This window comes from Lissotriton vulgaris, chromosome 6 (genome assembly GCF_964263255.1).
Source record: "Lissotriton vulgaris chromosome 6, aLisVul1.2, whole genome shotgun sequence".
In the NCBI taxonomy this organism is placed as follows: Eukaryota; Metazoa; Chordata; class Amphibia; order Caudata; family Salamandridae; genus Lissotriton; species Lissotriton vulgaris.
Genome location: NC_141694.1, coordinates 948,179,986 through 948,199,856, shown reverse-complemented (window position 1 = coordinate 948,199,856; position 19,871 = coordinate 948,179,986).

Below are 19,871 nucleotides of genomic sequence, written 5' to 3'. Positions count from 1 at the left end.
GGGGAAAAAACCCAAAAGAAAAGATAGAAGGAAGGGTCAGCGGGGGAATAGAAGCTGCAAAAGAAATACACAAGCATTAACAATGTTCTGAAATGCTACTCTCATTAAAGTCTCACTAAATGTAACACAACCTGAGTCACCTGTAGTGATTAACGTGCTTGCCCCTTCACACAGCAATGTCTTCTTTTGTCCCTCCTGCCCCTGCACAACACAAGAAGCAGGATTATGAATTACAGGCAAATGAAACCCTGACCTTCCTATAGACTGCTGTCACCCTATATACATACCTACACAAAGTAATCATGCTAACTCTCAATGTGAACACTCCAAAGGAAAACGAAAGGCTTCAATAAGCATTTCCCAGGAAGAAAGGAGTAATGAAGTACTGTAAAGCACTGTACACAAGCAGCAAACTCCTCTGCTAAATGAAACGTAAATAAGTCACAAAAGTCTCTAGCTTCAAGAACAAACTAAACACGGCATGTTGTAGTTAACAGCACTACTAACATCCGCTTTAGCATTTGTAATCCACAACAAGGAAAGGTAATGTCCGGTTACACTTTATTTCGTGCCGGCATTGCGGAGTACTCCCCCCTGCAATCCGTCACTGGATGAATCACTCGCCACCCCCATGCGTAGATCCCTAGCACAGGTACACGAACCACTGTGGCAGTTTCCACCACGAAATATTTGAAAATCCCTCGCAGCCGCGAGGTTCAGTAAAGACTCGAGCAGGAAATATGATTCCTTCCGAATGCCATTTAAACAAACAAACATGGGCCGGAGCACAAATCCCTTTAACCGTCCGTTCATCCTTCTGTGGGCAAAGGAAACTCAGCGTTCTCTGGATACCAGACGTACTTGGAAACACTGGAACTTATCAGGACACGGACTCGAATACCGGGAACAAACAAACAAACAAAATCACGAGCACTGTTCCATGGTCTCGCCCCGCTATATCCTGGTACCGCAAAGGAACATGGGACCAGTAGTTCATAGCCCGTAAGTCATGGGAACTGTAGTTTAGGTAGGCGCGGCACTGAACTAGATCCTGACAGTACGCCCTCCTCCCAGGTGCCTCCTAGGACCAGGCTTGCCAGGAAACCTTGCATTGAAAGTCCTGACCGCCTTGGGGGCGTGTACATTGTGCCATGGCTCCCATGAGTCATCCTCTGCTGTATAACCTGTCCATGAGACCAAGTAACAAAGCATCCCCCTACGGAGTTCGGAGTCACGAATAGACTTCACCTCGTACTCCAGACCTCCATCGCATTGTACAGGAGGCGGCGCCTTCCTGCGCGAGGAGAGGGCTTTTTTCAACAACTGCACATGGAATACTGGATGAATTCTCAACGAATTAGGCAATTTTAACTTATACGCCACAGGATTCACCTGCCTCACTATGGGATAAGGTCCAATGAACCGTGGATGAAAGACACTCCTCATCTTGAACCGGATGTATTGCGTAGACAGCCACACCCTGTCTCCCACCTGAAACAGAGGACCCTGAGCCCGGTGTTTGTCCTCCCATTTCTTATATGCATCCTCGGCTTTCATTAGATGTTTTTGAACCCCCTGTGCACCTTCCTTAAGGCCACAACCCGTTCTCTCACAGTGGGTTGGTTGGCCGATTCAGCGGGGATGTCTATCGGCAACGTGTTTGCATCGTAACCAAAGTTAGCTTTAAAAGGCGACATGCCCGTTGAGCTGTGCCAGGTGTTGTTATAGGACAAATCAGCCATCCATAGCAAGTCCACCCAGGATTCATGTGCTGCCTCTGAGTAGCGGCGCAAGTATTTCTTCAAAGTCTGATTTAGGCGTTCTGTTTGTCCATGCGTTTGAGGATGGAAACTGGTAGATAGCGCTGACTCTATGCCCAAGGCCTTGCACAACATTTGCCAAAAGCGAGCTATGAACTGCGGTCCCCTGTCTGATACAATTACTCGTGGAATGCCATGCAGCCTTATGACCTGTGACGCCAGCAATTGAGCGGTCTGACCTGCCGTAGGGAGGTTTACACAAGGTATAAAATGTCCCATCTTTGTCAGATTATCCACAACCACCAAAACAGCTGAATTGCCCTGATCCAAAGGTAAGCCTGTTATGAAGTCCAGACTTATGTTCTGCCAAGGGCGAACGGGGGTGGGCATAGGCATTAATAGCCCTTTCCTTTTGGTATTCTCTCCTTTTGTTCCCTACCCATCTGGTAACATCCACGACCAAAGACTCCCGCCAGAAATGTCTTCTCAGCAGTCTCACTGTTTTGGTTATCCCTGGATGTCCAGCTGATGGGACTTCATGACACCAGCTAAAGGCTTTCATCCGCAATTCCTCATTAGGTAGAAACAAGCTCTCTCCCTGAAAAGGCAGCCCCTGTCTCACCTTCCTGCCAGGTTTCTTAGCAGCCCAACGCTCCCATGATCCCAAAGACCTGGAACTCTTAATATCTCCCAGAAACTTCTCAGCACGAACCACACACACGACCTTGGTAGGAGGGAGAATGGAGTGCTGTGCTTCCTCAGACGGCTTAGTACATGTTTCTTGCCTGGACAGTGCGTCTGCCTTCCTGTTCTCTACACCAGGACGATAAGTTACCACAAAATTATATTCAGAAAAGAACAGCATCCACCGCATTTGTCTTTGCGTTAAATGTCTCGCAGAAGTCATATATTGAAGATTCCGATGATCGGTGTATACGGTCACCGCTTGACTAGACCCCCAGAGGTACGGTCTCCATTCTTGAAATGCTCTTTTAATAGCCAGCAGTTCTTTCTCAGCAATTGTATAATTGACCTCCGCAGGGCTCAATTTCTTTGACAAATAGGCAACTGGATGGAGCTGGCCATTGTCTGAATCTCTCTGGGATAGTATTGCCCCTATGGCTTCATCAGAAGCATCAGCCTCCACTATGAAGGGTCTTTCCAGTACAGGATGTGCCAACATTGGAGCGGTGGTAAAGGCTCTTTTGAAGGCATGGAAAGCTTCATTAGCCTCAAAAGACCATATAAAAGTAATCCCTTTCTTAACAGTCTTGTAATGGGAACCGCTGTTTGAGAGAAGTGCAGAATGAACCGGCGATAATAATTCGCGAATCCCAAGAAACTCTGCACTTCTCTCACATTTCTCGGAGCTGGCCACTCCTGAACTGCCTTCACTTTCCTTTCAGACATCTGTAGGCCATGAGGACTAAGATTTACTCCCAGGAACTCCACTTCCTGCACCCCAAATTCGCATTTGCTCAATTTTACATACAAACTGTGCTCTCTCAATTTGTCCAGAACCCTACACACATGGGCTGTATGACATGCGACATCCTGAGAGTATATCAAAATATCATCAATGTACATTACCACGAACTGATCCACATACTCCTTCAGCACATCATTGATAAAAAATTGAAATGCCGCCGGAGCATTACAAAGCCCAAAGGGCATCACCAAATATTCGTAAAGACCAAATCTTGTCTTGAACGCTGTTTTCCACTCATCCCCCTCTCTTACCCTAACCAGGTGATAAGTCCCACGTAAGTCCAAACGGGTGTAAATTTTGGCCTCTCTCACCTGGTCGAGCAAGACTGAAATGAGGGGAAGAGGGTAACGATTGCGAATGGTGTTTTTATTTAATACGCGGTAATCTACACACACTCTCAGATCTCCGTTAGCCTTTGCTATGAAAAACAGGGGAGATGCCGCTGGAAAGCGGGAAGGCCTGATGAACCCCAAACGCTCGTAGTGGTCTATATATTCCCTTAAATGGGTGGTTTCAGGTACAGACAAGGCATATACTCTGCAGGTTGGTATTGTAGCCCCCTCCACCAGATCTATGCGGCAGTCATACTCCCTGTGAGGGGGTAAGGTCTCAGCCTTACTATCGTTAAAAACATCGCTGTACGCCATATATTCATTGGGGAGTGTGACATCTTTTTCTGCCGTGGTGGCAGCCAAAAACGGGTTTGTTAACACCGCAACATGAGCCGGTACACATGGTACTAAATGGCACTGAACTAGATCCTGACAGAACAAACTAGAAAAGGTTCTAATAAGACTAGGGTACTAGCAGCACGTGACATAACAGGGGGCATCACGCATACCACTAAAAAATTACAAACTCCTTCAAAGTAACTAAACATACGTATCAATCCGCCCCTAACTCTTAGTCACAAGACAAAGTAAGGACTAGAGTGACTATAGCATTACGTAACTTAATTTCTCTAGAATAAACACTTACATAATTACACTAAGTGAGCGTAAACGCAAAGTTGCAAACAAGTAAGATTAGTAGTAGTGCAGAAGAGCACCTGTGTCATAACAATCATAGAAGACTTTTAAACATAATATTTAATCTGTAATGTAAGCAGCAGCATTCTAGCCGGTTGGAAAAAAAAGATATTCGCCATATAATTATATAACACAGAGCAGAAGAACAGACAGAGAGTAGTAATAATTAAATAGTTACTCACCAAGACCCGGACCTCCACTCCTAGCAGGTCCAGCAGGTCCTGCTCCCGGTCCAGGATGTCGGATCACCGGTGCATCAGCTGGGCCTGGGTGCGCCGAACCCCAGAGCAGCGGAACACTGCCCTGTGCACCTTCCCCCACCGCTGCTGAAGCTCCCCGAGCCAGTACCCGGACCCAGGCCTGCCACCTGCTGCCAGGGTTAAGGGGAGGTGGCGCTGCACAAAGAAAATGAGTGCAACCAACTCCACCTCCCCAAATAAGGCCAGTGCTTGCACCCCATGTGGGCGCCACCTTCCATAAGGAAGGCGGTCCCGGCTCTGGATGCGGCGAGCCCTACCCTTGGACATGGTTCTGGGGAGAGTGGGGTGGGAAAGAAAAGGTAATAACATTTAAAAAGTAAGTAAAAGAAATGAAAATAGCAGGCAATAGAAAAAGAGTGAAAAAGTAGCTAAAAAACACAGAAAAAGTAGACAAAAACAAAAAATATAGAATCAGGAAAATAGTCTGAATAATAATAAGTAAAAAAGATTTTTTTTAAAGTTTCTAGAAACAAAGGATTGAAAAGATAGAGGGAGGATTCAAAAGCAGGCCCCAGAACCATATCAATAGAGTGAAAAACAAGATGGCCGCGCCCATTGCGACCACGTGCTCAAGTTTGCGCAATATTTTCTCCCCGAGCACATAAAAAGTGACGCGAACAGTAAAAGCGTTCCCGAACAGGAATTATGTAACGCGAATGGGCGCAAGCATGCATTGGGTGACCCGGAACAGGAAGTAAGCAGCGCAAGCGGGCGGGACAAGTAAAAACAAGATGGCCGCGCCCATTAGCGAGCGCATGGGTAAGTTAGCGAGACATTTTCAACGCGATCACGCAAAAAATACCGCAAATGGGTGGGGAAAAAACGTTCGCCTTTTCGCTATGTTTCCGCGTGTTCGCAGACATTTTTAACATTTTCGCGATAGTTTTCAAAAGTGAATTTCGCAAATTCCGCCCACCCATAGTTTATACACGGTGCTGGAGAAGACGGTTGCCTTTATGTCTGCTCCTGTTGGTGGCTGTTTAAGCTGTCTTGTTTTCCTGCAATAAATCTACTTATCGGATCCACTGCTGTCTGCCTTTTCACTACATAAATTTGGCGACGAGCGGGAGAAGGTAAAAAGGCAGCACTCACCAATATTTCGAGCTTCCTTGCATTCTGCTGAAGACACGTTTTCTTCGTGAAGCTGTTTCTACTCATCCCAGGGTCGTCGGCTCATCTAACTATGTCATCGACCTCTGGCAGGATTTATATATTTTGATTTTGAACTTCCTCTGCCTCTTCACTACATTATGGTCGCTGTTTTACACCTGTGCAAGTAGTGTTAGTATGCGTTTATACTAATTCTATAGTTATGCTGTAATCAATGCATCATGGCCCTATGGAGCGCCACCTCCCAGGCGCAGATCATACAATGTCCGAGGGTGTGCATCCGCGGGACATTTATGTTTGCTTTTACAGGGCAGGAGTATGGCTTCCACCCTGTGATATCAAATCCTTGTTTGCCTCATTGAAGCAAGAGTAGGAAAACCTCGTATCGCTTCAATAAAGCAGATCCGGATGGTAAAAATGGGGGAAAAAAATGAAACAGGGTCTCACCCGTTCATTTAAATGAGCCCCCTGGTGGGTAATGTTCCGGGGCCAATCCTATTATTATATTACGGGGTCTCTGCAGCAATGGGGACATTAATCTCACTTTTAAATTAGGCGCGAAGGGCACAGAGATGTTTTGCAGCCTAGAGGATTGCTACGTCCCCGGGTATTCTTTACTGATTGTTCAGGGGGCTTCGAGGCCAACCTTAGTCCGGGGATCGCCACCCTCCGGGGCTTTACTTAAATATGCAGGGTGGGACACACTAGTCCCTGAAGCGTCGGTGGCCCTAGGCAGTGCCTTATTGGTTTTGTAATTGCACGGGCAGTACTCATGGTGTTATAAAGTGATACACTCATAAAACCATTGCAGTTGTAGAATTACCCATGCATCATTTATGTAATAGTCTGTTGGTTTATATTTGGTAGGTGTACCGCAAAATTACAAATGTTTTCCCTCATAACCTCCTATCACCCGCCGATTTTCACAATAAACTACAGACAAGTTTTATCAGGAAAAGAAGACCCATACACTCACTTATTTATTGGTAAAAAAATAACCTTTATTAAAAGAACACAAATAAATGGAAACACAACTTTATTTGAACAAACAACAGTATAACATGAAATCAGTGGGTGGGTCTCCTCCGGAAGCAGCGCACAAAACCTACAAGACAAAAAAGAAACATAAGTATGTGTGCCATGTCCAAAAGAAAAAGAAAGGTAGTCAGAATGAAAGGAAGAAAGTGAGAATGGGACAGAATGCGAGTGGGTGGAAGGGAGAAGGGGGGGGACAGTCAAAAGAACAGAAGAGGAGACAGAGCGTCGGCATACTGCACCCAGCCCTCACTGTTCACCTGCAGTCACCCATGTGCCTGGGATGCTGGGGTCAGCGAGAAAGAGTGCGGTCCAGCAAGTCCTTAAAATGAAACAGAGATATGAATGAGATATGAATGAGGCTACATTATTATATACGGCAACATCACTTGCCTGCACCTGTGCACCCAAGCTGCTGCACCCCAGCCCCTTCCCCTGCACTGTGCTCAATTGCAGCTCCTGCACACTGAGGCTTCACTGATAACCTGCCATCACCGGAGTGTCCAACGACGTGCTGGTGCAAGCTCTGACTCAGGGGTGCCTCTCTCACAGTAGCACAGCAGGTCTCCGGTCAGGGACGGTGTCTTGATACCACAACGGAAGGCGTCAGAATGCCCAGGCCATCATCACAGGCTGAGCACCAGCTCCGCCCATTTTGGCGCAACCAACTCAGTGTCTGAAAAGGGAAAAATAATATAATGCTTGAAACTTCTTGAGGTAAATGAATGTTTGTTTTAAGCTTAATAGAGAACACCAGTTGAGTTCATCCTTCTTTCTTGCAGTACGATCTACCAACTGTTAGTGGTAATCGTGGTTCAAAGAGGAGTTGGAGTGCACAAGAATACAGAAGGTTAAATAATAATATGTTATGACAACGTTCACTTACAAAGGAACAGAGCTCATGCTAGATGCATTATGTGCATGTGTAATGCAGTGGCGGAAGCCTGTGTGCATGTACACTTAGTAATCAGCTCACTATAGTGCCCCAAAAGCCAACACCACGTGTCTGTAGGGCAGCGCTACCCGCTGGCTCAGGCCTACAGTACGGTCCAGCAGGTCGTTAAACCAAGACAGAGATGTGACTGAATGAGGTCAGAGATCACATCATTATGCATGGCAACCTCGCTTGTTCGCACCTGCACACCCAGGCTGATGCCCCTCACGCCACACCGTGCTCAATTGCAGCTCCTGTGCACCCAGGCCCCACTGCTCACCTGATGTCATTGTTGTGTGTCCAAACACTACGGCGAGCAGAGTTCACAATTTAAATCCAGTTTTGATTGCCAGGATGGTGTACACCTCATGGATCCCTTTTTTTATTTCGCATTATGATATGCAAGGTGGATGCAGCCATATCACCAGAGGCAGTATGGAAGAACTGGGACAGGTGGCATCGTTGTTATTCTATTTATATGTACCAAAAGTGGGCTGGGCTTGTGTACACCAGGCCAGCGTAATGGTGTGAATAATTATTAAGGGGGACCTGGGCATTGTTCAGTTCCTGCCTGGCCAGGAAGTGTACTTATGTGTGTGTCCCTGTTGCAGTTTTGACGTCGCACATTCCGCAATTTACATTAATGTAGCATGTTCCGGGAGGGTGGCAACTATCGCTAATGAGATGCCGTCCGAAAACATTGAATGGCCAACATCACATGTCGTTGTCAAGCTTGTGGATGTGCGCAGACACGCATGTCAATGATGTGCGGTATTGTTGAAAGGGTTGCTATCGCAAACCGCACACATGTAAATGTGCTCGGATGGAGGGAGGACCAGCAGTGAGGCTATGTCATACATAGTGATAATGCTCATTACAGTCAGGGATGTCACTGACCATGTCACGAGTGATGTAATATGTGACGTCATCAGTAGTGCATTGCGGGTGAGCGATTTATAGTTAGCTCAACTAACTATAACAGGCAAATTTCTCTGGTTTTATATGAGTCAAATCTCCAACTTACTATAACGTCCCTGAAACCTATGGTTTTTTAGAGAAAAAAAATAAACATATATATATATATATATTTTTTTTTTCACTCAAAAAACATAGGTTTCAGCCACGTTATAATTAGGAATTAGCATTTAAAAAACCTTAGAAATTCACTGAAAAAAACATAGGTTTCACACATGTTATATTTAGCTGGACATTTCACTCATGCAAAACCATTGAAATTCCCCCGTTATAGTTAGTTCAGCTAACTATAACTCGCGTGCCCGCAATGCACTGCTGATGACGTCACATATTACATCACTCATGACATGGTCAGTGACATCACTCATGACATTACTTTATTTCCTTTTATGGGGGGCCCCTCTAGGCCCCCCATTATTATAAAAAGAAAGAAGCCCCAGCGGTGGTGGTCCCCGGGGCAGTGGGGGGCCGTTATCCTGCCCACATACCTAACATGAAAGCCCCGGGGGTTTCGGTCCCCTGGGCTGGAGGCCCCTCTGGGCCCCCATTATATTTAAATACATAGCCCCCGGGATTTGGCCCCCCGGGGGCTATTTTCAAATACTGCAAGCTTCAGGTTTCTTTTTTCTGCGGGATACGCATCCCACGATTTAAAAAAGAAAAAATGTTTTGGGCCTTGGGGGTACTTGTGGGACCCCTGCGTACGCCTAGGGGGTCAGGGTGTTTCTACCCTGCCCCCTTTTCTTGTTTTACACGTTTCTTTTTCTGTTTTCTTGTGCCTCGGTTCAACCTAGGCACAAGATGGCTGCCAATACTTCCTGGTTTGGAGTGTTGACAGCCAATTAGCATAAAGCTCGTGCTCGGGAGGATACGTGTACCCTACTTTGTCCATAGATATATCTATGATTTTACTTTTGATTCTCTCAGGAACTACTGAACGGATTTCCACCATTTACCAAAAAGCATATTCTGCGAACCAAACTCTACCTTTTTGCCAAATTTGGTGTCATTCCGTTCAGCAGTTCAGGCTGTAGCCTCACTTAAAGGTCCCTATGGAAAATTGCATAGGGAAAACACGTTTTGGGACCCCTTTTTTATCGGCCCCTGCTTGACGAATCACCCAGAAACTTTCAGGATAGGAGCGGAGCGCCCCATCTTCTTGAAGAACTTTGCGAAGATTGGTCAGCCGGTGCCAAAGTTTTTCTAAATAGAATGTTGCGGATTTCCTATGGAAACTAGGTCTTAACTATATATATATATTCTCGCTCCGACTTCACTTCTAATTTTGTAGCCGCACTCACGGGGCTTATGTGTGGCAGTAGCGATGTTTATTACCAGACGCGTTTTGGAGTGGTCTCTTTCACCAGTGTCAGTTGATACAAACACACTGACGGCTACCATTTTGAAATACACAATGTAAACAAATGGACATAGACAGGGGACTTGTGCGCTAATACAAAATGGTAAGCGTCATGTTGAAAGAAGTCAATCTTACATTTTCGAGTGCACACTTTGTAACCAATCTGTAACTCATAGATATGGCAACAATTAACTTTGCATACAATTGAGTAATGTGTGATTCGATTAACGACTGTTTACAGTGATCTTGCCATGGATCGGCATCAGCAGCCCGTTTAGAGGCTGCTGAAAAAAGACCCCCTTGGTGTCTACCATTTTGTATTTCTTCCTACATTTGGCTGTTGGACTGGTTCTAGGTCAGGGTCAGGAGAACAAAGAATATTAACAAATTCATTCTCTTTTGCTTCTCTCTCCACCCTGAAATCCAAGCTCCCTGAGTCTAAGGTTAAATTCCAACCCATAGAGTCTGTGCCTGCAGCTATGCCTGTTTCACCAGATTGCTCCTGGGATAATATGAGCAAACACCTAAGTGATTTGTTGGACGCTAAATTATACCACATTTTCGATCGTCTTCCTTCCATGGGAAGAGAGACTGGCCTCTCTGGTGAGACCTCTATCTTGAATGATTGGTGTGCACAGTTAGCTGTGTCCAGGGACTTTCCTCCTCACTGAAACCCCTCTCTTTGATGATGGTTGAGGATGGTAGGGTATGGTAAGAGCCTTGACTCTATTCACAATTCTTAACAAGCTGAAGGGCATAAATAGGAGTTGCTGATAAGCACCATCTAAGGTACGACTCTTTCCTACAATAACAAGTGTGCATACCAGTGTGTATTCAAACATCACCTATTCTTTGCTACTTTTCACAATCTAGTAGTAGTCTTTCGAGATCGTAACATTTAAATACATTTTTTACACTTTATAATCATAACAGTACCTTCCTCTCAAAAACAAGGACCACAATTTGTATTCCTACTAATGGAGTGTATTGAGAGCTCCTTCTTACTATTCATGGTCTTGTGAGTGTCACTCAAGATTGTAAAAACTTGTTAAAAACAATATAACATTTTGCTTTACAGTAGTTATCCCTTAGACATGCCTTTCTGCTGCCCTTATATAGCTTTTTTTACTTCATTTCCACAGCATTTCAATTTTTTTCATGGTAAACAGTAATGGCAGCTGTTTAATTAAAAAAATTCCAAAAGCCAATCAATCAGATTGCTCGCGGGACTTGCGGTAGCCTCTCTTTACAGGCGCGAGTGGGAAGGCGCATGGGTAAAATGGGTCTCTCTACCAATCACAAGGCTCCAGTTTTAATTTGGTGCAATCGCAGGACACCCAAGGGTCTCTTGTGAGCCCAAGTTCCAAAATATACAATTATATCTGTCCATTAATATATCAAAAACTACTGAATGTATTTACACTAAATTACAAAAAGCACAGTCTGCGGACCAAGATCTAGCTTCTTGCCAAATTTGGTGTAATTCTTTAAGCAGTTTTTGCTATAACCTGCCTTATTAATGTCTATGAAAATTGCATTGGGATTTTACATATAGACCCTCCTCTTCTCTGTGCCTCTTCTTGATTGGAGCTGGGGTGGATGAACTTTAAAAAAAAAGTTTTCTGAAGATTTGTCAAATGAGACCAAAGTTATTATAAAACAAAAAAATGCTCCATCTTTGGAAAAGTTACCTAGTGGCAAATATATATGCACACTGACGAAGGCTTACGCCGAAACGCGTCTTGTGCTTTTTCCCCACATCAAACCACTGTGATATCCTCAAACTCCTTGAGTGCTGCCTCTTTTCTTACCAACTGAGAAAATTTCGAGCGTCAAAAAAAAAATATATATATATATATATATCCATCAAAAAAGTTTCCCCAAAGGAGGAGCCTCACACAGGTAAGTTCAGCTTCACAATATTTAATGGTGGCTGCAGTACAGGGAACGAAGACAGCACAGGCATAATCCAAGCCTGACGCTTTCCGTACTTTTCACACTTTTTCAAAGGCTTTTCGTTAATGGAGTTGCGTGACATGCAGTGCACCTGATTTTAAAGAAATCCTGCCTCCATGGGCGTGGCCAATCGCACAGGATTCTGGATTCCGGAGTGCGACTCTGTGTTGCTCGAGTGAGCTAGTCAAACAGTCCATGAATAAAACACCCTGTTACCTCAGTGGGTTGCTGTGCCATTTACGATAACTCTGCCAGCATTTTTGTGCCTCCATTAGCCAGCACCTGTTCCTATCAGGCATCATCATCGTGATAATGCCAGGAACGCTTTCCGCATCAGGGCTTCCTCCACGGCTGGGACCGCTGCTCAAAATCCATCAAAAAAGTTTCCCCAAAGAGGAGCCTCACACAGGTAAGTTCAGCTTCACAATATTTAATAGTGGCTGCCGTACAGGGAACGAAGACAACACAGGCATAATCCAAGCCTGACGCATTTTGTGCTTCTCGCACTTTTTCAAAGGCTTTTCGTTAATGGAGTTGCGTGACATGCAGTGCACCTGATTTTAAAGAAATCCTGCCTCCATGGGCGTGGCCGTTCACACGGCATTCTGGATTCCGTAGTGCAACTCTGAGTTGCTCGAGTGAGCTAGTCAAACAGTCCATGAATAAAACACCCTGTTACCCCAGTGGGTTGCTGTGCCATTTACGATAACTCTGCCAGCATTTTTGTGCCTCCATTAGCCAGCACCTGTTCCTATCAGGCATCATCATCGTGATAATGCCAGGACCGCTTTCCGCAGCAGGGCTTCCTCCACGGCTGGGACCGCCGCTCAAAATCCATCAAAAAAGTTTCCCCAAAGGAGGAGCCTCACACAGGTAAGTTCAGCTTCACAATATTTAATGGTGGCTGCCGTACAGGGAACGCAGACAACACAGGCATAATCCAAGCCTGATGCATTTCCTGCTTCTCGCACTTTTTCGAAGGCTTTTCGTTAATGGAGTTGCGTGACATGTAGTGCACCTAAGTTTAAAGAAATCCTGCCTCCATGGGCGTGGCCGTTCGCATGGCATTCTGGATTCCGTAGTGCGACTCTGTGTTGCTCGAGTGAGCTAGTCAAACAGTCCATGAATAAAACACCCTGTTACCCCAGTGGGTTGCTGTGCCATTTACGATAACTCTGCCAGCATTTTTGTGCCTCCATTAGCCAGCACCTGTTCCTATTAGGTATGATCATCATGATAATGCCAGGACCACTTTCCGCAGCAGGGCTTCCTCCGCGGCTGGGACCGCCGCTCCAAATCCATCAAAAAAGTTTCCCCAAAGGAGGAGCCTCACACAGGTAAGTTCAGCTTCACAATATTTAATGGTGGCTGCCGTACAGGGAACGAAGACAACACAGGCATAATCCAAGCCTGACGCGTTTCGTGTTTCTCGCTTTTTTTCAAAGGCTTTTCGTTAATGGAGTTGCGTGACATGCAGTGCACCTGATTTTAAAGAAATCCTGCCTCCATGGGCGTGGCCGTTCGCAAGGCATTCTGGATTCCGTAGTGCGACTCTGTGTTGCTTGAGTGAGCTAGTCAAACAGTCCATGAATAAAACATCCTGTTACCCCATAGGGATATATTTATCTTTGGCACCGGGTTGACGAATCTTCGCGAAATTTCAAAACTAGTGGCTTGCTCCGGTCAGCTCCTGCCTTGAAAGCTTTGGGGTGCTTCGACAAGCGGGGGCCGAGAAAAAAGGGGGGTCCCAAAATGCATTTTCCCCATGTTAATTTCCATAGGAAACTTTAGACAAAGCTACAGCCCGAACTGCTGAACGGAATTACACCAAAGTTGGCAAAAAGGTAGCCCTTTGGTTCAGAAAGAGCCCTTTTTGTTAAATGATGTAAATCCGTTCAGTATTCCCTGAAAAATTAGAAAAAAGAAAACTTTCGATTTCTGGGTGGAGTCTAACCACACAAGCACAAGCTTGCCTCTGATTGGCTGCCAACACTTCAAACCAGGAAGTGTTGGCAGCCATTTTGTGCCTCAGACAGAGGGAGAAATAAAAAGGTAAACAATGATACAAAAACAAGAAAAGGGGGCAGAGTAAAAGCACCCTGACCCCTCAGGCCTGCTCAGGACAGGGACCCCCAGCATTTATGTTTTTTAATTTTTGGGCGGTTCGCGCCGGGTGCGCGAATGCATCCAAAAATGTTAAAAAAACGAAGTTCAAAGCCCCCAAAATCACCTTCAAATAACCGATATTTTGCTGAATTTACTTACAGTCCATGTAAGTAGTGGGCAGGCAATCATCTTGGTTGAGCCATTTAAGCTCGGAGTTGAAACGTGAATGCGCGGTCTCGTTGTTTATGATGGATGCTGCCTTTGTTTTGTTTGTTTTCCATTGCTGAAACTGTCAAATGCCTGAGTTCCTGTAATGCTTATTATTTCACTGAATGTTAAAATCTTTCATTGACTAGGATGAACCGCCCTCTCCAGCCTGTAATTCAGACCTTAGACGATGCTACTTATATCCCTTTTTTGCACTGTCAGTTTTTATTACAGGGTTAGACTCTGTAACTCACGACTTACAGTGCATCAGTCTCCTTGCAGGCAAGTGGTTGGTGCCCAACCACTTGCTTGCAAGAAGACTGATGCACTGTACGAGTTCCCCGTTCCCTGTAAGTAAGTTGCATTCTCCTAAGCACGATAAAGCTTGTTTCACCAATACACACTTGTTATTTATTAGTTGATGTTTGGTACAAAAAGCAGGGCAAATATCAACTATAAGTAGGAACTGTTATGAACAGTCATTGTTTATACGGAGCGCCGACCGATTCATCCTGCTCTCCTAGTCACAGGCTTCAACCTGGCTTCTCCCACTCTTTGACTGACAGCCAACGTGCTCCGAGACCGTGCACCCTGAAAAATGTAAACCAAGCGAGTCGGGTGCTATGCGTTAATGGTAGCTTTGCACATCTATCCATTTAGTGCAATGAGTACGTGATTCACCTTTGTTAAGTGTATAATGTAAAATTTCCTAACCACTGTGTCTAAACGTTTCCATTTGTCTGGTTTGAAGCTTGTCAACAACAACATTAAACACATTTGAAATAGACATATTTAAAAGCACATTCAGAAGACCAGTCAACCCATCAATAAACGCAACAATAATTTATTACATACTGAAGTGTCATACCGATTAAGACACTTCACCAGTTGAATTGAAGTAGTAAGTTTATTAACATCAAAGACCCGCAGGCGACAGACCGGTACAATGAACAGCTGGGGCTCGAATGGCCGCCCGTGAACTAACACTGCCTCTAGGTATGTGACGTAGGTTGGCAATAGCCAATGAGCAGGGGAGGGGAGAGGGAGGAAGAGAGGGAACACAGATAGGCTGGAACGCTAACCTTCACTACATTAGATTGAAGGTTACAACATCTCCCTTCCTTCCAAAAGAACAACAGATAACTAATACATTATAAAATCTCTAAACTTGCAAGGAATTTGTACCACCCTTCCTGAACTAGTACTAGCAGATTCTACAGTTCTAGGGGAACATAACAACTCCTGCTCATTTTGCAAACAACTACATTCCTTATATTCTTTAGCAGCAGAACTTTGGGAATTTGACTCTTGGGTGTTAACAGAAGCATCTTCTAAACACAATTCTCTATTTGAATTTAATGCGGCATTAGCTGTGTCTTCTGGCTGGCAAACACCGCCTTTGAGGTTTGAAGCGGAACAACATTCTGACTCATTACCCTTTACCGAATTCTCATCACTAGACGTTATCTCATACCAAAAGCTATCTGCAAGTGTCTCTGAATTCTGATCTTTTGAACCAGACATCAACTTCTTCTGAAAACTTTTGATCTTGATTACATCACTTTTACTTCTCCACCCCAAATCTGACACACGAATTGCACCTCCTGTTACTTCTACAACTTCTCTGGGATCAAAGTACTTAGAGTCTCCTTTCTGTTTTACAACTGGTTTTTTGACTATCACCCAATCTCCTACTGCAATGTCTTTGTAAACTGCTTTATGCGTATCGTCATAGTATTTCTTGGATTTCAGTTGTTGCTTGCAGATAGAACTCTTGACTTTTAGGCTATCATCATCCACCACAGTAAAGTCATTTTTTTCTTTTTGACACACAGACAGCCTGGGTGAGATGCTTGTGACAGCTTGTCTACCTCTCATAAGAAAGAAAGGGGAAAAATTTTACGTTATTGACAGTTCTGTTAAACATGTCCACTCTCTCCTGAGTGAATTCTACAACAGATAAGTTGTTTGCCAGGGCCATTTGAATTCCATCTTTTATAAACCTGTTTACACGCTCCACTTGCCCATTTGATCTGGGAGAGTACAATGGAGTCTTTTCTTGTGTAATTTGACTTTTCTTCAAAAAGGTAGTCATCATTTCCGATGTCAGCTGCTTGCCATTATCTGACACTAAGATTTGGGGTAACCCTTCAATCGTAAAAAAGATGTTCTAGAAAATGAATAACACTCTTAGATTCTATGTTAGGAACAAATTTGAAATAGACCCATTTGCTGTAATAGTCACACACCACTATTAAGAACTTACAGGAACTTTCTAGAGCATGAAAAGGGCCAGAGAAATCTATGGCTATCTTTCTCCAAGAGGAAGATGGTATTTCCACTAACTGCAACTCTTGTACTCTGGACTTCCAACGTTTATCTGAATTCAAACAGGTGGGACACGATTCTACATATGAATTTACTTCTGAGTCCAAACCTGGCCACCAATAATATTGTTTTAGGGCTTTCTTGGTCAAAGTAGATCCCAGGTGTGTTTTGTGAGCTTTTTGCAAGAGAATATGTCTCACCTTAGATGGGGGTACCAACAGTTCACCTCTCATTATGAAACCATCCTCGATGCTTAAATCATCAGCCACTTGTGCATATGTTCTCAGGTCCGTGCTCAAATTTCTTACTGGGGGCCAGCTACTGGAAATAAATAATTTGACTTTACTTAAAACAGGGTCATTATTAAGCTGTGACACCCAATCAGATTCTTCACAAATATTGGCAAATTGTTTGCTACTGTTCACAAAAGAAACTACGCATTCAATGTCATCGTATTCCTTAGTATCATCACATTCAAGTGGAAGGTGTGATAGACAATCAGCTCTCACATTGCAATTTCCAGAAATATGTTTGATGGTGAAGTTATACTCTTGTAACTTTGACAAAATCCTGATCAATCTAGACGATATTTTTCCATTTCCTCTCCCACAACCATCCTTAAGAAAAGTAAGAGGCTTATGATCTGTTACCAAGTCAAAGCTTTTGCCCCATAAATACATTCTCAGTTTCTCGACCGCCCATACACAAGCCAATGCCTCCCTTTCAATGGTGCTATAGTGTCTTTCAGATTCCTGTAACCTTCTAGAAATAAATGCAATAGTATGACTTTATTTGCCAACCCTTTGTGTGAAAACTGCGCCAATACCCACAGAGCTTGCATCCACAGTTACAATATTCTGCCCATCTGGATTGTATGGCTTCAAAGTTGGCGCATTCAGTATTGCATTTTTAATTATTTCAAATGACTTATTTTGGTCCACTGTCCAAACAAATTTCTCTCCTTTGCACAACAATAGTCGTAGGGGTTCAACTTTACCAGAGTAGTTCTCTACGAACCGCGAATAATATTCGCTGAGTCCGAGAAACGATCTAAGAGCATCCTTATCGTTAGGCCTTGGGGCATCAGTTATGGATTTAACTAAATCAAGTTTGGGCCTGATACCATCACAACTTAACACGTGGCCTAAATATTCAACCTCACTTTTTAAAAATTTACACTTGCTCTTTGATACGGTCATCCCTCTATCAAACAATTTGCTAAGCACAGAATCCATTATTTCATTATGTTCTTCTACTGTTTTTGCATGTATAAGAATGTCATCTTGGAATTTTTCTACTCCTTCCACTCCTTTCAAAATCGCTTCCATCAATTTTTGGAACATGCTGGCTGAAGAAGCCAGTCCAAATGGAAGTCTTTTAAATCTGAATGCACCTAAAGGAGTGATGAATGTAGTTAACTCCTTTGACTCTTCCGACAACTGCACTTGATGATATGCAGACTTGAGGTCAATAATAGAAAAATATTTAGATCCACTGGTAGCTGCCAAAATCTCCTGAATATTAGGCAGCGGGAAACAATCAACAACAATATTTTTATTTAATGACCTCAAATCTGCACATAAGCGGATTTCGCCATTTCTCTTTTTAATTAAAACAATAGTCGAAATCCACTCTGAAGAATTAGCAGGCTCAATTACTTCTTCCTCTACTAACTTATTGAGGAGTTCTTGCAATTCAGATTTGACTGACAAAGGAACTGCCCTTACCTTGTGTTTAACTGGTATAGCCCCTTTCTTCAGCTTAATTTCGTGTTCGAATCCTTTGACACAACCAATTCTATTGTCGAACAAAGATTCATATTTGTTAAAAATATTCTCCATATCGTTGGTTAAAATTGGACTTACCAAAGAAATGGATGTGTGTACAAAGTTCTCATCCAACACAATTGGGTCATCAGCACCCGGTTTAAGTATAATGCCTAGCTTAGCTAGGTCCTTCCATCCTACAATGTCTTTTCCTTTTTCAGCCACGTAGATTTTGGTGGAAATCACTCTACCTTTTATATTCAACAAGTCATAAAAATACCCCAATGCATTAATTTCAGACTCTCCATATGCTTTGGCAAATATATCTGTAGCTAACAAGTCTGTATTGGGCCAGTATTTTGCATATTTAACATCAGAAATAATAGTAATCGGAGATCCTGAATCCGCCATGATCTTAACTTCTACTTCTCCAATGTGTGCAATGCCTAAAGGACCCTTAATATTTTCCGATTGGTCATCAATAGACAGAACAATATTGGCACACATGTCTTCTTCAAACTCGTTTACACAACTTACTTTCACTTTCTGATATTTTTGCGATCTGGAATTATTACAACTCGTTGAAAAATGACTAATTTTCATACATTTTGTACACTTCCTACCTTGTGCTGGACATCCTTGAAAGTCTGCTTTATGGTTTTTTGATCCACATCTATAACATATAATAACACCTAACTCAGTGCCCCTGCCATCTCTACTTCTTTTTTCATAGGCCACATTTCTTTGTTTTGAATCATTAACAACATATACATCAGCCCTTGAGTTTGTGGAAGCAGATAAGACTTTTGACGTTTGAAGAGATCTCTCAATCCCTTTAGCTATATCTATTGCTTCTTGTAAAGGGGGATTTTTAAATGACACAAGCCTCTCTTGAATTTTCTTTTCATGGCAGTGAAAAACAAACTGGTCCCTAATATATACATCAACCATGTCATTGTATTCGCACTTGGTTGCTAGAACACGCAACGCACCAATATACTCCTCCACAGTTTCATTTTCTAGTTGTTTACGCATAGTAATATGATGCCGCCCAATCATTATATTTGGCTCCTCGCCAAACTGTCTTTTCCAAACGCTTCAATGTCTCTTGATATTCATCTAATGGAATGAACTGTCCTGGGGGTGGCTCTTACTCGGGCAAACTATCAAAAATTTCTTGACCATTAGCTCCCAATAATCCAAATAAAATTGCTACCTTTCTTTCTGGATCAAACATCTTCCCATCTATTGCGACCAAATAATTTTCAAAAGCCCTCAACCAGTTTTTCCATCTCATGCTTGGTTTCCCTGTATCATTCAAAAATGGAGCTGGAGCACTTATATTTGTATTTGTAGACATTTCAGCAACTTTCCTTTCTACCTCTTTCTTCACAGAAAACGCTATTTTTAAAACTTATTATTCAAAGAGAAAAAAGAAATATTTTACAAATTATACTTTCTTGAAAAGTACTATGAAATACTAGGTTCCGTTTTTAATACTAATTTGTTTTGATGAGAAAAAACAATATTGTCCTAGTAAACAGCTAAATAATCGTT